Source organism: Phodopus roborovskii, unplaced genomic scaffold (assembly GCF_943737965.1).
Source record: "Phodopus roborovskii unplaced genomic scaffold, PHOROB, whole genome shotgun sequence".
Taxonomy (NCBI): Eukaryota; Metazoa; Chordata; class Mammalia; order Rodentia; family Cricetidae; genus Phodopus; species Phodopus roborovskii.
The window spans coordinates 56,265,967-56,284,265 of NW_026126433.1; the positions used below are offsets into that span (position 1 = coordinate 56,265,967).

The window sequence follows — 18,299 nt, forward strand, 5'->3', positions numbered from 1 at the left end:
CATATGTGGAATATATAAAAGGTGATGTCAAAGACACTAAAAGTAGAACCATGTTAGTAGACTGGGTATGTAGAGGGAGGAAGGAAGGACTGGGGAATGGTAGCTGGGTAGGCCCTCAGTTATAGTTAGAGAGGAAAACCTCTGATGTGTGTGGTGACTGCATATCCATGACATGCCACATACTTCGCGAAAGCTAGAAGACCAAGATGGAGATGACTCAGCAGTTAGGAGCATGTGCTGCTCCTTCAGGGGACCAGAATTTAGTTCCCAGCATGCATGTCAGGTAGTTCACAGACACTCAGAACCAGCTCCCTTCTGTCCTCCATGGGTACCCATACTCATGTTGAAGGAGCCCACGCACAGACTAATCATTAGAAATAAAACAAGTCCTGAAAAATAGAAAGGAAGCCAGAAGGAAGGAGTTGAAATGCTTCTACAATAAGAGCTAGCAGACACTTGAGAAATAAGTATGTTCTGCCAGGTTTAAGTGACAGCACAAAGTTACCCAACAGTGCTTAACTTTTGGTGCATATCCTCCGAACCCTATTGTTGCAGATTCTACTGTCCTCTAAACCCAAGGCCTGTGGGAGTTTATTTCTTCGACACTTACGTCAGCCTTTCCCATCATGCTGTCATGCCTTAGTTCCTGGGCCAAGTTTCAGTTTGCAATCATGAATGCTTAAAAGGCAGGAGGCCAAGCTGCCCTAAAGAGTACACTGAACCTCATTGCAAATTTATACTGAACTCTTAATGGTGAGAGCATTAACAAAATTGAACTTTCTGAAAGGTGGTCTCATTCTAGATTTTTTTCCCTTTTCCACATTCTGAGTTAAACCACATTAAATTTTTTTAAATGCCTTAGTCAAGCCAGGAGTCTGGAAGTGTAATTGTCATTGAATTTACTTTAATCATTATGAACAGGAAGGAGATGGACATTCATTGAGAAAATGATATCAGATCTGCTGTTGGCCTCATCCTAGAGGTGAATGTGACATGGCTTCTATCCTCAAGTCTCCTAAACAGGAGAAGAAAAACAAAATCAAAACAGAGACCTGTGAAATACCCTGTCATCAGCATTAGACCACATAATAACTTACTTTAAAATTTAATGGCTTAAAATAAGCAATGCTCCAAATCTTACAGTGTCTGGGAGTCAGGACAGGTGGCTGTATGTGGTTAGGTTCATCTGAGTAGTGACTCTGGCTGAAAATTCTCCTACGTTACTGGCAACAGACACCTGAAATTCCCACAGGGCAAGGAGGCCTGCTCCCGAGATCCTTTCCAGCGCTGTCAAATGGACACCTCAGTTCCTTCCCACATACACCTGTCCATTTGCTGGTAACACTGCATCTCACCTTCCCCCCTGAACAGGAACAAGTGGGGAGAGAGAGAGAGAGAGAGAGAGAGAGAGAGAGAGAGAGAGAGAGAGAGACAGACAGACAGACAGACAGACAGACAGACAGACAGACAGACAGAGAAGGGAGGAGGGTGTGCCAAAGAAGGAACAGCAACAATTTTTTATGACTGAATTCTGGAACTGATGTCTGAATACCTCTGAAGTATTGTTTTGGTTATAGAGATCAGCCCTAGTATAGTACTGGAGGGAACTCTGCAACAAGGGAATGAGGAGAATGAGCTCACTATAGGAAAGTACTCCAGGCTGTCATTTGCACCATTGTGAAGTGCATACACTGGATTCCAGAAGCCTCTCAGGTATTCATTCACTTCTATGAGTTCACTCAAAAGGCAGCTTGAATAACCAGAGCACAAAGCAGTGTGAGCTGCTATATTCTGTAGGAATAGTGTACACTTTTTAGTTGGCACCATGATTTTTTCTCCATCATCTCTGTGAGTTAAAAATCCTCCTCAAACACTACTAAAATTCATTTAAAATTATTTTCATTAGTCTGCTCTGATCCCTCCAAGTAGAAGGAATTTTGCTTTTGTATTTCTAAGAAAGTTCATAACTTGCACTTTATGGACTGGTTTATATCCATGTTCTATTAGGTCAAAATGATGAAAAATGAGGATGACTATTTAACAGATGAAAAGTGGGCAAGTGAGCTGAGTATCTTTGCGATGACATCATGCTATCAGCTGTTGGGAGGACCCGAAGGAACTAGGTATGAACATCAGCAATGAGCTTTCTCCAAAAGGGTGTGCAATAAAGAATGTAAATGTCAGCGGAATGTGGTAGCACATATCTGTGACCTCAGCACTTGGGAAGCTGAAGCAGTAGGACTATGAGTTCAAGGTCAGCCTGAGGTACATCCTGAGGTTCAGGCTAGCCTGGGCTACATAGGAAGAACTAATCTTCAAAACAAAAACAACAGAAAGGACATAAACAATCATGTTTACTTATCTCTCATGCCATGGACCAAAAATAAATAAATAAAAACTAAAAATAAAGCCCCACATGTTAGTTTCTGGGTTTCTCAGGCTGTTCCAGGCTACGTTTTTCAATTTTCAGCCTGTGGCCTCCAAGTTTGCATCTGGCCTATGACATTCTGGCCAAGGAAAGGAGATGAGAGAGAGTTAAAGTGGGATGGAGATCTTTCCTTGTAAGTCGGAAAAAGGAATAATTAAGTCCTGATTACCAGCTGCAGGGTATCTCCCAGTGTAGTAGCCAGGGGGGACTCACAGCAAACTTCTAAGGAGGAAGGTCTCAGCCTGCAGAATTGCAAGGCAACATGGGAGAAATGCTCACCGAAGGAGGCCTCCTCACCTGTTCATGGAGACTGGGAAATAGGGGAAGGAAAGAAAGGGGCCAGGTCCTGACACCTCTATGCCCACCCCAATGACATCACTTCCTTCTGCTAAGCCCTGCCTCCTAAAGGTTCCAGTATCATCCCTGTAGTTAAAGGATGGTCACCAAGCCTTTAATGAATGGGCCTTAGGAGATGCATCTTCTATTGTTCAATGGTATTTCTACCTAGATAATGCAGTCAGTAATGTTATCCAACAAATCTAGGAAAACAGACTGAAATTGAGATTATCGATAAGATACACTTACAACCAGACATTAAAGAGACAGAAGTGTTACTTATTTGTGGATTAGCCAGCTCCTTTTACTATTAGCTAAATTTAGTGTTTGGATTCCACAGAGATTGACCCCTGCTTGTGCTGTACATATTTCTGTTACTTTCTTAATTTGTCAAACAGAATTTTAAAAAAAACATTTTCCTTTTAAAAATTGCTACATTCATTTATGTAGATGTATGGGAGATGTATGTGACTGTGTGCACATGTGTCACAACATGTATGTGTCAGAAGACAATGTGTGAAAGTTGGTTCTCTCCTGTCATGGAGACCCTGGAGAGTGGACACAAGTTGTCCAGAATGGCAGCAAGTACTGCTTACCTTCTAAGCCATCTTGACAGTTCCTTATCATTTAGTCTTAGCCTCAGAACTAAACACACAGCAGGTTACTTCACATTCATGAAATCAAATGATTTATATTTATACATTTTCACTTTTTCTCTGTGGTATTAGCTTCCTTCTGCCAACATCATTTATCTTAACCCATTTCTTTATAAATGACCTCAGAAGAAAGCTGGTGGAGAACTGGTGGAGAACTTGATACTTGTATGGCACCGATCTCTAAGTGAAATCCAAAATTATACACTCAGGCAAAGGGGAATCTCTCAGAACTGCTGGGCTACACACAGCTCTCTTTAAAAACCCTGAACATTGCTCGTTGGCTACAGGAATAGTCAAAGACCTGGCCTACTTTTGTGGCCACTGACCTTTGAGTAGGCAGCAGGTCTCACATGTCCCAATGCACCCCATCCATTGTGCCATTCCTAAACTCCCACCACTGTGATCTGGGCAAGTATGTACTTTGACTGCTTCAAGCATGCAGGAAAACTTGCAAAATGTTATGATTTGTTGCTATGCTCACAGTGTCAACTTAACTACAGCTGACAAACAGTTTTTAAATAGAACATGTTGGTTCATTATAGTATTTCCCATCTGTGTTCTCTCTCTCTCTCTCTCTCTCTCTCTCTCTCTCTCTCTCTCTCTCTCTCTCTCTCACTCACTCACTCTCACTTAACACCAAACATTTGAAGAATGCCGCCAAAAAGGCTTAGTTGCCACTTCTAGCCACTTCCATTAATGATTAGCTTTAAAAAAATTATATGTTAGAAATGAGCAAAGCAATGAAGAGTGAAACAATATACAGTGATTTTTTTTTTAAGAACACCCTTCTTTTGCTCAAGGAGGCAGTTCCTGGCAGATGAGGTGGTTGCATTTATTGTAACACTGTCTCTTGCGCTTGCTTTCTCTGGTATAGATGCTGAGGCTTGCCCCCACCACACACACACACACACACACACACACACACACACACACACACACACACATTCTGGGTAGAATTCTTGTCAAGTTCTGTCCAGCGAAGTTGCAGGCTGGGGCCAACTGTCTCTAATGGTGTGACATATGGAAGTCTGACCACAGTAACACTTTGGCTGTGGTATTTGTCACTCTATTGAAAGAGCTAGCTGCCATCCTGTCCCTCTGTCCTGCCATGCACTCAATAGGGAGTCTGAGAGTGCCCATCGCTAACTTTTAATGCTGGAGCTACATTAAGGGCCTTAATTGCATTTTAAATCATGTCTTAGATTGGTGTGCACCTGTGATGGAAATACCAAGTGACAATACAAGCCCTCAAGGCTGGTCTTCTGATGGTTCAATTTTGGTAGCCTTTGTGACACCACAGATTTTCAAATTCTAAAGAAATTTGATTTAAAAAAAAATTAAAATGTCCTTATTAATGCTTGATTTTTTTTTCTTCCATTCCTGGTACTGTGGTTTTACCCAGCTGTTTTTGAGTTGTTTAGGCTTTAGCTGCAAATGTTTGGACATCAGCTCAGAACATCACGTAGGGAAGCATTCTGCAAGTGTTATCTCCTTGTTCACAGGAATCCGAAGTGGACCTAGTAAAGAATTGTTTAGCGATGGAAACTGAAATAGCAATGAAGAGAGGGATGGCCAAATTATGTAAAATCAGAGTGCATGAATAATTCAGCACTCGCTTGAGTGTGATTTTTTATTTTTAATGTTAAATAATACTAGCATTTCCATGAACTAATAACACAGAAACTCACCAACTGGTAAGCTTTTTCTTGGGGGGCTGGGGTGATGATGAAAAGGGGAGGGAGGAAGCTGGGGCCAAGGAGTCATCTTTTTAAGTGACATGCTCTCACTGAGCCATTGCCCTGATTATCTGGGTTCTAATTCTTCACTTTATGGAGCTGAGACAAACCCATCCATATGCGTCTGTCATGCCCAATCACTGGCAATAACGATGATGCCTTCTGAACTCTCTTTTGAATGACAAAATTTGAATCTACTACTCTATGTATAATCATTTAAGAGTGGATGTTCCTATGTCTAATGAAATAATTTATATCAATAATTTTTAGGGTCTCGAGTAGCTCAGGATGGCTTTAAACTTGGTGTATATTCTAGGATAGACCTGAACTCCTCCCTCTGTGTCCTCAGTGCTAGTATTACAAGTGTGTACTACCCTGCCCAGGATTTGTGTGCTGTGTGCGTTGGGCAAAAATCAAGGCCAACTTATCTTCACCCATAATAGTTTTATGATAATGTGTGAGCCAAGTATATGGTTACTGTGGAAAAGAATGAAGGTCTTGGCAAGGAACTTACTTTAATCCCAAACTAGATAAAAAGAGAAAATCTTTGACCAATATTAACTCTGGGATCATGGAAAGATTCATGATAATTTAAGAGATAAGGAGAAGTGGATGGAAGCTGCAGAGTCATGATGAACACCTAAACATTGTGAAGAGGACAAATGCAAGGGATGTACGATGGGGGCAGGGCTTTCAGCAAGTGAGATGAGATGACAGAAACTTCACACTCATACGGAGAGTGAAAAAATACAGATTTTATTATTTGTTTTTAGTGCTAAGGCTTGAATCCCATGCTTAACCTCTGCACTACCCGTGGGACTATGCCCACTTCTGACTCTACCAGTGCAACTTTTAATGGTCATGTTTAATAGAATAAGATTAGAATTAACTCAGGAAGTACTTTGTTGGGAAAAGGCAAGAGACAGTGTGTAAAACAAGCCCGGTACACCCAAGTCACAGTGGGCTCACTCACAGGAGTTACGATATAATACAAGTTGGGATAATATTTGGAACCTCAACTATCTTTTTTTTTTTCTCAACCCTGAGATGTTGAGACAAATGTAAGACACTGCACAGTCTAGTGGTGGGGGAGGATGTGTGAGAGTGACTATAAACCAGAAGGCCAGCCATCTCACCAGGGAAAGCTTTGGCAAGTGCCCAGTGTGAGCATTGTGCTGGAAGGTCCCTTCCAAGGCAGTCTAATAACTCACACTCACTGTGTTGATGAGGCTCTAGTAAAGGATCCTGAGGCACAGGCTTCTGTTAGAAATGTATGACCAGTAGACCTAGGAGCCATTACCTGAGCCCTCGGAACTGTGAGCCAAAGAGTGACTCAGCCGTGGGAGGAGATGTGTTTCTAAGCAAGTAGAAAGGCAGGAACAGGCACTATGATTTCCTATGGGATAAAGATAATCCAAGCTTTTCATTTTAATTAAAGGTCAGTGGTGAACACTGGACAATTTCTGAAGGAGTTTGATGTTGAGAAGGACATTTTGTTAATGCTGAGTTTATTGCCACCATCATCATCCAACCTACAAAACAGTGTCACTTTGCCAGTTAGATTTAGTCTCCTCCCAAATGCACCATTCGTATGCAATGCGATTGGGAGGCACTTAGAGATAATTGACAGATGTGATCCCTCAATGTAAGAAAATATCAGAATCACCTGCAAATGACTCTCAAAGGGTCCTTGCACTCCAATCATACCCCACAAGATTCTAACAGGCCCAGTAACCATTCTTAGGGAGGGGAGTAGAGCAGAAGTGAACCCATGCTTTCTTATGCTCACCCACCTAAAACTGTACATGATGTTATTTATAGCAGACAAGGGGCATCTAAGTAAGAGGGCTCTTTTTTTAATTTATATAAATAAACGTTTTCATTTTTTACAGGTGTGTGTGTATGTGTGTGTGTGTGTGTGTGTGTGTGTGTGTGTGTGTGTGTGTGTGTGTGTCCATATAAGCCTGTCTGTGGAGGCCAGAAGAGGACATGGGATCCCTTTAAGCTGGAGATACAAGTGAGTCTTAGCTGCAAGATGTGGGTGCTAGGAACTGAACTCCATTCTTCCATAAGAGCAGAGAGCTCTTAACTACTGTGTCTTGTCTTCACCCTCAAGAGAATTTTCTTAAAGAGGAGAAAATAGAAGGAAAAGTTATTTCCTCCAAATTCACACTAGATGGAATGCCTGTTAAGCTTCTTAAACATTTCAACTACACATTTCCTATTATTTCTTCAGCATACTTCCTTTACATATATGAAGGGAGAAACTGTTTTTGCTGGCATCCCAGAGCTGGATAGCCAAAGCCACATAGAGATTTCAAATGTGCATCAGGCTTTCATTAATGATGATCGTTAGCCCCAACCTGAACTATTGACAAAATGTTATAACATTCTTGAAAGCTGGGCTTGTATTCTTTTAAATAAAGAACTAGTTAATCAGAGGCTCGTTCTAATGAAAATGACCTAATCCTGCTGCTAAGTGATAACTTGGATAAAAAAAAAGGGAGCTAAAAGATTGTATGCAAAAATGCATATTGATTCACAAGAATCAATGCTAGAGCATGATTGAGGTGTGAATTCCCCTGGAGTTTCCTAAATGCCCTCTATCTTCCTTGTGCAATAGGAGAAACTGTTTGCCTGCATTTTGATAACCAACATGGAAATTAGATATTAATATATACGGGGAAAGACAGAGACGGAGAGAAAATACTTAACAGCCCAAGAAGGCAGGAATTGTGCCATTACTCACAAGTGGCAATGCCATGAGTAGCTTACTTTGTCATCCTGTAACAAGTGCAGATCTGTCCCTGGGCCCCAATACTGGAGGCGTTTAAAGGACAATCCCACCACCCTCATTATATTTAAGAGCCTGTGTGTTTTGTCTAAAAAACCAAGGACTTTGTAATCTGTTCCAGTTTTCTTTCAAACAAATATTGTAAATAACAGAAGTGGATGTGAAACCACACCTTTCTTTTGTTTAAAGCTTAAATAATAGTAGATCATAATTAATTTGCAAAGACAGACTTAGCTTTTTTAATAGCTTATTAGGGCTGGGTTTTTTTTTTTGTTTGTTTGTGGTTTGTTGTTGTTTGCTTTGTTTTTTTAAACCCTCCTTCACCAGCCAAGGTGCCAGCAAGGTCAGGCAACCTCCAGTAAGACTCCATGACCTTCATAGTTTTCAGAGGCATGTCACCTTGCATTTGCTAACATTTGCCTATGGTGTGTATCTACACTGTGCAAGACACAGATGTGAGCCTGGACAGTTTGTCTCCTACGCCACATGTTAACAGTTCCTAAGAATCATCTAGAAATCAGCTAGAGTCAGGTGTTCCATTCCTCTGTGATGTTTGTCTTACTGGCTTGCATGCTTGGTTTTCCTAGGTTGCCACAGAAGGAGGCAGAAGCGAAGAGGGGCATATTTGTGCATGGAAAGGTGGTCTCTTTTGCACTGGGGCTCCAGGGGGGTATGTATGTTGACCAACTTGTTTCTACTTACTTGAATTAGCCCAATAAGACTTGGACTCTACTGAACCAGAACAGTGTGTTTGAGTTAGCAATAGGAGGGCAGAAGCCCTCAAATAAAAGTATTAATTGATCTGTTGATGGACTCCCATTCAGCCTGTATTCATGTGGTAAGATCTCTTACTGGGCATTGAAAAATAAGGAGGCTGTTTTTCAATAAAGCATTTATTATTGGCTTTTTACAAGAACAAACTGATAGTCTTGCGGAGGAAAAAAGCCAAATACATTTGTCAAATTTCTCTATTCTTACTTTCCAACAAGGACTGGAGTAGAGGGCAAGAGATTATTATTCTCGATTTCCCCATCCTGGAATGTATCCCTAATGTTAAGCAAAGTAGTGTATCATAGAAGCTTAATAAATATTTTCTGAGTGAAATAATGGATGCAGTATAGAAATTAAAATAGTGGCATGTAATTCTTGTCTATGAATCCATTGCCCACAATGTGTGTATATTTGGAGTAAGACACTGAGATTAACTTGGGTTTAAAGTGTGAATACTGAGTGTACAGTGTTAGATGGTATTGCAAATCGTTTTCTTTAAAATTTGATTGCTGGTTAAATTTAGTACTGAGATAAAAGGTATAGAACCAAAATTGAACAGTTGATCTTAAAGCCTAAAAACTTAGCCACAAGTGTGTTAAGTGAGGGTGTGTCATTTCTGAAAACAGCCTAATCTCATGCTCTCCAGACCACCCAGGAAGGACTTGAGGTGTATGAGAAAGTGCCTGCCTCTGGGGTCTTACCTCCATACCCCTTCTCGTGGTTCTCTCTTTCCTCTGGATGCTCTTTTCTTTTCTGCAGAGTCCCATTGCCATTGTGTGGTTTGTTCTAATGTGGAGAAAATGGAGATTAGTAGAGAACAATGGAGTTAAGCATAGAGCGATGAGATAACAGCACAGGTGTCCCAGGTTCTCTCCTAATTTTCTCTGGGGTAAGATGAAAACAAATGTACAGCTCCTATGACCACTAAAAAGATGATGTATGACTAGCACCTATTTTATTTTCTTGCAAAATTATCCATGACTAATTCTTAGCCAGGCTCCAAATACTTAGCCTTCTGTAAGAAATCCTTCACAGTTACTGCTACCTACCTGAACTTCACCATCCGTTCCTAGAGTCCATCCAAACCATGTCTTTCAGGAGAGTTCCTTCTTAAAATGCTTATACACAAAAGCATTTTCCATTTTGCAGATGTCAGCCCTGTGATGGGGATTTGTTGTATTATAATTGCATTTCTTAAACTTGGAATCCACAATGTGAGTGATAAGGCCTAGTGATGTTGATATAAAAATCAAAACCGTAGCCAGGCAGTGTTGGCGTATGTCTTTAATCCCAGCACTTGGGGTTGGGGGGGCAGAGGCAGTCAGATGTCTGTGAATTTGAGACCAGCCTGGACTTACAAGGGCAATAACATTACAGAACAGCTTCCAAAGCCACAGAGAAACCCTGTCTCAAACACCAAAAAAAATTAAAACCTTCAACTTGAATTAAGGCTTAATGACTGGCTGGGCCATTCGAGCTGCGGTCTCTTTGTGTGGGCTTCAGGTCAACCTCTTTTCTGTATGTAGATCTGGGTACAGGAGTATGTCCATCTCTTCTTTCTATCTTTTAACTCTTCATAACAGATCCCTAACTAGTTTATGTAGGAGACAGAGCAGGAGCACCCTGGTTGAGGAGATGCAGTGGAGTCCGTGGCCGCCTATGAGCTGTGCCATTTGATCTTTCACACAGAGTATGCACTGGCATCTTCAGTCTGTAGAAGGGGACTTAGGGAGAGAAGCTAGTTGTTCAAAGTCACTCCCCCAGTGCCCAATCTGAATCCTTCTAATATCTACGTGTATAAATTGCCTCCAATTTTGTAATTTCTAAGATAATTATAATTTGTTCAACATTTGAGACTTAGTAGCAAGAAAGAAGTGCTAAGTGTGTGTGTTTCCATTAAAAATATAAGCATGTAAATAATACTTTTACAAGACAACATAAGCTTTTCATTTTCATTTTCTTTCTGTCTTTGAGAATGGCATGTATGAACTCCATACTAACACTACTTTTACTTCTCTCTCCCCCTCTAAGTCCTCCCATTTTCTCCAGACCCTCATCACCTCCTTCTTTATTTTCATACACACATATACATACACACACACACACACACACACACACACACAGAGAGAGAGAGAGAGAGAGAGAGAGAGAGAGAGACTGTTGGGTCATGTATGTATATGTGTCTAGGTTTTACCTCATGGGATTGGATACTCTATCAGGGGCTCATTCATGGAGAAAATGATTCTCCCTCTCTAGGTAGTCATTAACTGTAGTTCTTCACATAGGGCTGGGGCCTGTGAGATTTCCCTCTACCATCTTTGGCATGTCGACAGATACAATTGTTGTTTGGGTCTTCTTTGGACAGCCATGCTATTGAGATTCCTTGGATCAGCTTCTTTGTCATTTCTAGGAGACACTGTCTTATAGTGAGTGTCCCCGGCATCACTCCTATAATCTTTACACTCTCCCTGCCCCACTTCAGGGATGTTCTCCAGGCCTTAGGTGTAGGGATTGTGTTGTAGATATGTCAGTTAAGGCTGTACACTAGTCTATGGTAGAACTCTTCTAAAGGAATGACCCCCTCCCCAGGAGCATCCTTCCTCAGAGCACCTATGACTGGTCTGTAGAAAGGTATCAGAGGCTACTTCTTTTGTCTCAAAGAGAGACAACCTTCAAGGTTCATTTGTGCCAGGATCTAGTATGCTACAAGTGAATGTCTTCACCTGCCCGTGCCTGCTTTTTTAATCGCTCATTTCTTAGGAACACTGTGGCGTAGCCCCCTGCACACAAATATCAAAAGCTGCTCCCAAGGAACCAAGTTAGAAAACCTTCAATAATCTCTGTTTGATGAAGTGTTAAAGTTCCACAGATCTGAGAACAGCTACCACATGTGGCTCTCAAAGATCTCCTTATTATTACTCTTCTGATGATTGATTTGCAGAGACAAGTACCAGGAAGGTAAAGGCAGCAAGGCTGGAGTTTCTGGCTTCAAGCACCGCTAGGTGAGGTGACTGATCATAGGCCTATGTCAGCATCAGCCTGGGAGAGCAAGTGGGATAGATATCTGTGTGACACTCAGGAATAATAGCACGCAAATTGAATGGCATGGCTGCTTTTCAGGGACATAGTCCTCTGGGTAGTCAAAATAATCTGTAGGTGCCAGGTAGCAGGTGAAATGGGGAACAAAACATGAATGAGTCGCCATGTCTATAGTGTTACTGTGGGGCAGGGTTGGGGAGGACTGTGGAGATAAATAACATGAGAACCCCATTTTAAAGACTTTGATGTCATTAATGTCCTTGAGTCCCACATCAGAACATTATTACTAAGAAATGGGATCAAACTCCAGTATCAGACAGATTCCAGGGCCATGTTTCTTTATACAGCACTACATGATTCTTACCAGTTGTTTGCAGTGGTCTCTAACACATTGCACAGAAAATCCTCCTTGGCAAGATAAATGCTATAAAAACTAAGGACACCCTGGACCCTGCCTATGATATCTTGAATGTTTGTGGCAGACCTTCCTGAGATTCTGAAGAGACAGTCTTCATGTTGAACTGCCTCATGATGGACTGCCAAGCTGCCACTGGATAATGAGATAAGTTGCTAGGCAGAATTTTAGCTTTACTTCAGCCTGCCATTGCTCATAGACTTAAATCCTGGATCCTCACCGCTGGAGGAGATGATCTGAAGTGCTGGGTATTCTATTACCCCATAATATACAATGCGTTTTATTTATGTTAGTCATCTTTTATACAGAACTGTCACAAAATATGTCACCACTGATTACAGCCTGAATAGGAAGCTCCCTGGGTGAATTATGCCACTTCCCATTGATCATTCCAGTAATACCTGGCCAGAAAGAAAGAAGGATAAATTCAAAGCAAGGATAGATAAACTTAAAAAGGTGAGGCGATGACTGGATGGAGAGACAAGCCTCCAGTAAAAACAGCCTGGCGTTGTCCGTTTTATCTTCTGATTTCTTAAGTTGCTGTTTATCTTCTTAGAACATGCTCTTCCTTCCCAACTGATGTGAACCTTTGTGATCCCCTACTCCCTGGCAGGCCTGGTAATAGCTCCTGCCTTTCAGTCACTCTCAGGAGCATCACCACCATCTCCTTCAGCTGCTGCAGGAGAGGTCTTCTGATTCTTTCCATCGCATCTTGTAATATTCTTTGGAGGTCCTGGACTACTTCCTCGCTTCCCAAATGCTGAGGAATTCCTTACAACCAACACAGCAAGGTTTTTCTTTGCCAGTCCATATGATATTTTAATAGACCACAACTCCTAGAAGCTACTGTTCAATGCTTACTTACTCTATAATAAAGCATAGTGGGAACTGTGTTACACTACACAGCGTGAATGTGAGTGAGACGCCATCCAAACCTTTAAAAATCCGAAGTCCAGGAAGGGAGTGCAGACACCAGAATAGGCAGTACATAAATATGGTTAAGTGCCAGCACAAGGCAGCTGCAGAGCCTTGGAGAGCCTTGGGTTGTACCTAACTCAGCCCTGGAGGTAAGAAGACCTAGAATTCACGTTGGAGTTATCAACAGTAGTCAGCACATGCTAGGAAGGAAAGAGTTGAACAGTTGGAAACTACTGATGGCTGCTGGTGTGTTTCTTCCTTAGAAGAACGACGACGAATGCAGGCACAGCCAAGAGAGGAGGGTCTGAGTGTGGGCTTGGGTCAGGACAAAGGGGACCTGTATTGACACATTAAGTGGCTCATTCCTTAACTAATGAGGGCAGCAAGGTATTATGAAGAATTACACAGAGGAGCAACAATAGCTCTCTGCTGAAAAATTATCAGGCTTGCTCTGTCAGATACAATCATGACAAGAACCCAAGTGGCAAGATGGAAACTTCTGCCTTGGTGTTATTAGTGAGAAGCAGGCAGCAGCCTCAGTTGTGAGGGGAGTAATCGGTGATAAATTGATAAAACAAAATAATTATTAAAAACATGCCATTTCCAAGCTAGGGAGATGGCACAGTGGATAAATCACGTGTCCCTCAAGCATGGGGCCTGACTCCGGAACCCCAGAACTCACATTAAAGGGTCTGGTGGCCATTCTGTATCCCACCTTTTAGCAGACAGACACAGGGTTTCCCTGGGACAAGCTGGCTAGCCAGAATAATCAAATTGGTGATCTCTGGGTTCAGCAAGAGAGCAACTGAGAGAGATGCCTGACATCAACCTCTGACCTCCATGTGGGTGCCCACGTGTACTCGTGTACATGCACATCCATGCCCACACAGAACTCCTATCCACACCTACAGGCATATCACACACATGTACATTTGAAAAAATATATATACTATTCTTTTAGAGAATACATGACATCAGTTTGAGTGGTTTAGAATAGTCACGTTTCAGAAATATGAGGGATGTAGGAAGAGAAGTCCATGGGAAGGGGTTTGGTGACAGTGATGTTGAGGTTTATTGGACAGGCAAAGCATGTTACCCACAGAGATGTAGTGTTCAACTATGCAACAGGTTATGGGGATAACTAAAGGGAGGGATCTATGCACCCACGTGAGGTGGGGAGAGCTGGTCTTAGATCCAGGACACCATGCTATCCAGTCAGTAGAAAAACTGGAGACAACAGTTAAAGTCTGAAGACAGCATTAAAAAAATACAAGTGAGAAATGCAACAGCAACAAGACTCTGAGATAACAAATAGTTCATTTTCTCCTTGCCTCCATTCATTGTCTCCATATTCCCCTATAGGCCCAGTTCAGACAGTCAAAATCCCTTTAATTCTACACATATTTTCGTGTGTGACTTCAGAGGCTTTGTTTGGAAACAATGGCTTTAGCCATGACAGTGTCTTTAGGGAGGCATTCTATTCTCTGTGTGCAGTGGGGAGAGAGACACCTTTGAGGACGAGGCATCGACATCCATTCATGAAGTGAGATAGTGAGGTGTTGGGAGTGGACATTACAGATGACACAGGGAAGCTTTACATGGTTTTTGCTATTTATAACTGCCAGCCAGACCATGTATTAAACCCTGTATAACTTCACATGCATGACACAAACAACACTTGAACATGACATAAACTGTGGCCCTAGTTATAGGCTACTGACATGAGGTAAAATATCACCTTCAGAGGAACTGGAATGCTTTCTTGGGTTACACTACAGACAGTCCACTTCTCAGAGGGACAAACAAGGAGAGCCATGGAGCACCTGTGTGGTTGCCTATGACAGAAAACTTTCATCAAGCTTTCCAAAAAATGCAACCATCTATCTTGTTCTGGATGTCAGAAAGGATATGTTTTTGTTCAAATCTTGGTTCTTTCACCCCGAAGCAATGAAACCCTTACAGGATAAATTCATTCATCTTTAAATTGTGCCTCTCTATGCTTTTGACAGAGTTGACAGTACTAGATGTTTCTTGAACTGGTTCGCGGATTTTCTAATGGAAGTTTCAAACCAAAACCAAGTTATATGTGGGTATAAAATGCATAAATCACATTGTGAATCTTTTATCTGGTTCAGAAACACATTCATTGTTAAACTCCTATATTCTATATCATGATGCAAAAAAAAAAAAAAAAAAAAAAAACCAGTGAACAGTGTCATTTTACTTTGAGTATTACAGAAAAATGTATGTATTTAAAGGGATTTTCTCTTTTCTTGATTGAGGTTCCTTTATTGAGTTTGCTGGTTGGTTTAGTTTTGGTTGTTTTTCATTTGTTTGGTGTTTTTGGAGGCAGAGTCTCACTGTGTAGTCTGTCCTTGACTGGAAATGACTTTGTAGACCAAGCTAGTATTGAACTCATAGAGATTAGCCTGCCTCTGCCTCCCAATTGGTGAGATTAAAGGTGTGTGTCACCAGGCCCAGTGTTTATTGAGTGTTTTACTGGAATTGCCAGTTGGATTATTCTATCTAAAATGTAGATATTTAAGTGGTCAGATTGGGACAAGGTTAAATCCCTTGGTAATCTTATTGAACATTAAAAGGGTTGTGGCACACACCTTTAATCCCAGCACTTGGGTGGCAGAGGCAGGTGGATCCCTGAATTGAAGGCCAGCCTGAATATGTTTCAGAACAGCTAAGGCTACACCCTGTCTTGAAAAACAAAACAAAAACAAAAATAGATGGCCATCATAACCCATAGATACCGGGAAATAAACATAATAGCCAACTAAAAGATAACTAATGAAAACAGTAAAGTTCTGATTTTTCTCCCAAGGGTTACTTCTTTTTCCAGAACATCAAATGCTGGCTTATTTTTAAAAGATAGCAAGAAAAGGAAGGAAGGAAGGAAGGAAGGAAGGAAGGAAGGAAGGAAGGAAGGAAGGAAAATGTCCTTGGTGTGCTGCTGCTACCCCAGCACATTCCTTAACTGCTTTTTTGGGTAATGTGACACCAGGCCAGGTCACTCAGCTATATGGAAATCCTGTTCCAAAGCCACAAGATGTTGGTGGGTGAAAAATAACTCACTGTGCTGCCCTCCTTCATAAAACTTTCTCTGAGGCCACTGGCAAATAGCACGGACTTCTCAAGTAAAAGATTTTGTTCTACAATGTTGAGAATTGTTTCTAAAAAAGAAAATAAGCTTGAACAGCTTAACAATTATGTCAGGGAGAGAAATCTGGTTCTTCATCAATGGTGACTTAATGTTAGGATATGGCTCATGTCACCTTCTACTCAAAACAATGGACGCAGGTCAAGCTCCATCCATCTAAAAGATTTTTGCTTTTCCCCAGGGTGTAGTGGTTTTGAATTTTGTGGGAGTAGCTATGCGTGGCTTCCACTCAAATTGCTGAATTCCTTAAGGATGCTGGATTTGATGGATGATAAGAAGTTCTTTAGGGAACTCCACACCCCCGCCCCATACTTAAGATCTGGAAATTGCCTTTGCAATCCTACAGTTGTGGTTGTACTGCCTGGCTCTGTGTGGGCTGCACTACTGTGTTTCTGACTGTTTCGCCCACCCCATGAGCAGCAGTAGCTGTATGAGAATTCAGTGCCATGGGGCTGCTGATCTTCAGCTCTGTGTGGATCCCACTATTCCATATTTCTTCAACCTGTCTGGTACCTGCCTGGCTCCTACAAGCAATGACATTTCTGAACTGCCACCATTACAGGGTATCATCAATTGGTGACAGTGTAGTTGTTTCTGGATAAAATGCTAGCCTCAGAAGCTGTGAGAAAGTTCATGGTCATTTTGTCCTGTGAGCTAGCTAAGCCCAGAACTCAGATCTTCTGTCAAGGGCACTACATATGTGCCATACCTCTCATGGCCTGAAATTTACATTCTTAAACCAATTAGCTTTCAAAACACAAGATTAGGAAAAACATACTAAATTTGTCACGTCTTAAGAAAAATGTTGCAATATATAAACATATTTATTTAAATCATCTGACTCTTGATATTTTACCATTGTTGCTACATTTCTTCCAATGTAGCCAGGCTAACCTCAAACTTGCTATGTAGCCAAGGTTGGCTCTGAACTCCCAATCCTCCTTGTCTCAAGGACTAGAATTTCAGGCATATGCTATTGTAACTTGCTTATCCCATGCATTTCTTGAAAATATTTTCTGTATATTTCTAGGCCCATTAACTGTTTTCCTTGTATAGCAGGAAAAATTTTAAACACAAGACATGAGCATCATGAAATAAAGATGTATAATATTTTCCTGTGGCAGGAATATTTTAAATGCCTACTCCAACATAGTTATCAGCATCTCCCAGTTACAAAATTTTGACAAATTCTGACTTTAGATATATATTTCACACACCATTAGAATATATTAGAATATATTATAAATCCCCTGAGGGCAGGGCTCTTTGCCTTGTTCTACATATTTTACTTATTAGGTAACTGTGTGCACATGCTATGACAAAGATAATAAGGCACTAAATTAGCAGTGTGCCTGATTTCAATTTTCCAATTGAATTTCTTTACATATGGCTCTAAGCATATGTATATTTATGCTAAAAATTATTGTGAATTTTTATTAGACTAGTAAGGTGAATAGAAAAAAACAAGTATTTTCTTATTTATTTAGGCTTTTAAAAATTATAATAATTGAAATAATGGCGTTTAGGTTCATTTGTTAAAAATATGTATTTATAAAAACGTTTGTAACAAAGTAGAATTGATAAATCAAAGCTGATTCTTTACCTCTCCAAGAACCTACAACAGAATAAGCAGGTGTACCTGATGAACCTGGGAAAGAGGGAGGAATGAGAGAAATAAGGGAGAAAAGGAACTGAGGGGGAGAGGAAGGGAGGTTAGGAAAGAAAGGTTAGATGAATGGATTCATGGATAGATGGGTGGATCCATGAATGAGTGGATAGATCAGCAGATAAAAAGATGAATAAGTAATTGTAGCAGGGACATGACAGTAAATCTATTGTTGGCTTTTTAATAATAGCAGATATTGGGTCATATTATATAAAACATAATCCCAACATAAGTATTTGTTGTTCACAATTTGGGTTTTGGAGATTAGGTAGATCATACAATTACATGCTAGCCTCTTTCTGTCTAGCATTTATCATTGTCATAAATAACTCTTGTTAACTCCTTTTGTTAGCTTTTGTGTTAGCTTTTTA

The 18,299-nt window shown here is 40.9% G+C and overlaps 1 protein-coding gene across 7 annotated transcripts in view; it reads left to right on the forward strand.

The window, feature by feature from the left end:
- The window catches only part of Esrrg (estrogen related receptor gamma), a 544,752-nt gene that overhangs the window by 278,800 nt on the left and 247,653 nt on the right, over window positions 1–18,299 (forward strand). For 3 of the 7 annotated variants that reach the window (XM_051186534.1, XM_051186536.1, XM_051186538.1), the window contains exon 3: window positions 8,538–8,620. The exons of the other annotated variants lie outside the window; for them this stretch is intronic. The gene's annotated coding sequence lies outside the window, so the exon portion shown is untranslated. The remainder of the gene's footprint in view (window positions 1–8,537; window positions 8,621–18,299) is intronic. 7 annotated transcript variants of the gene reach the window in all.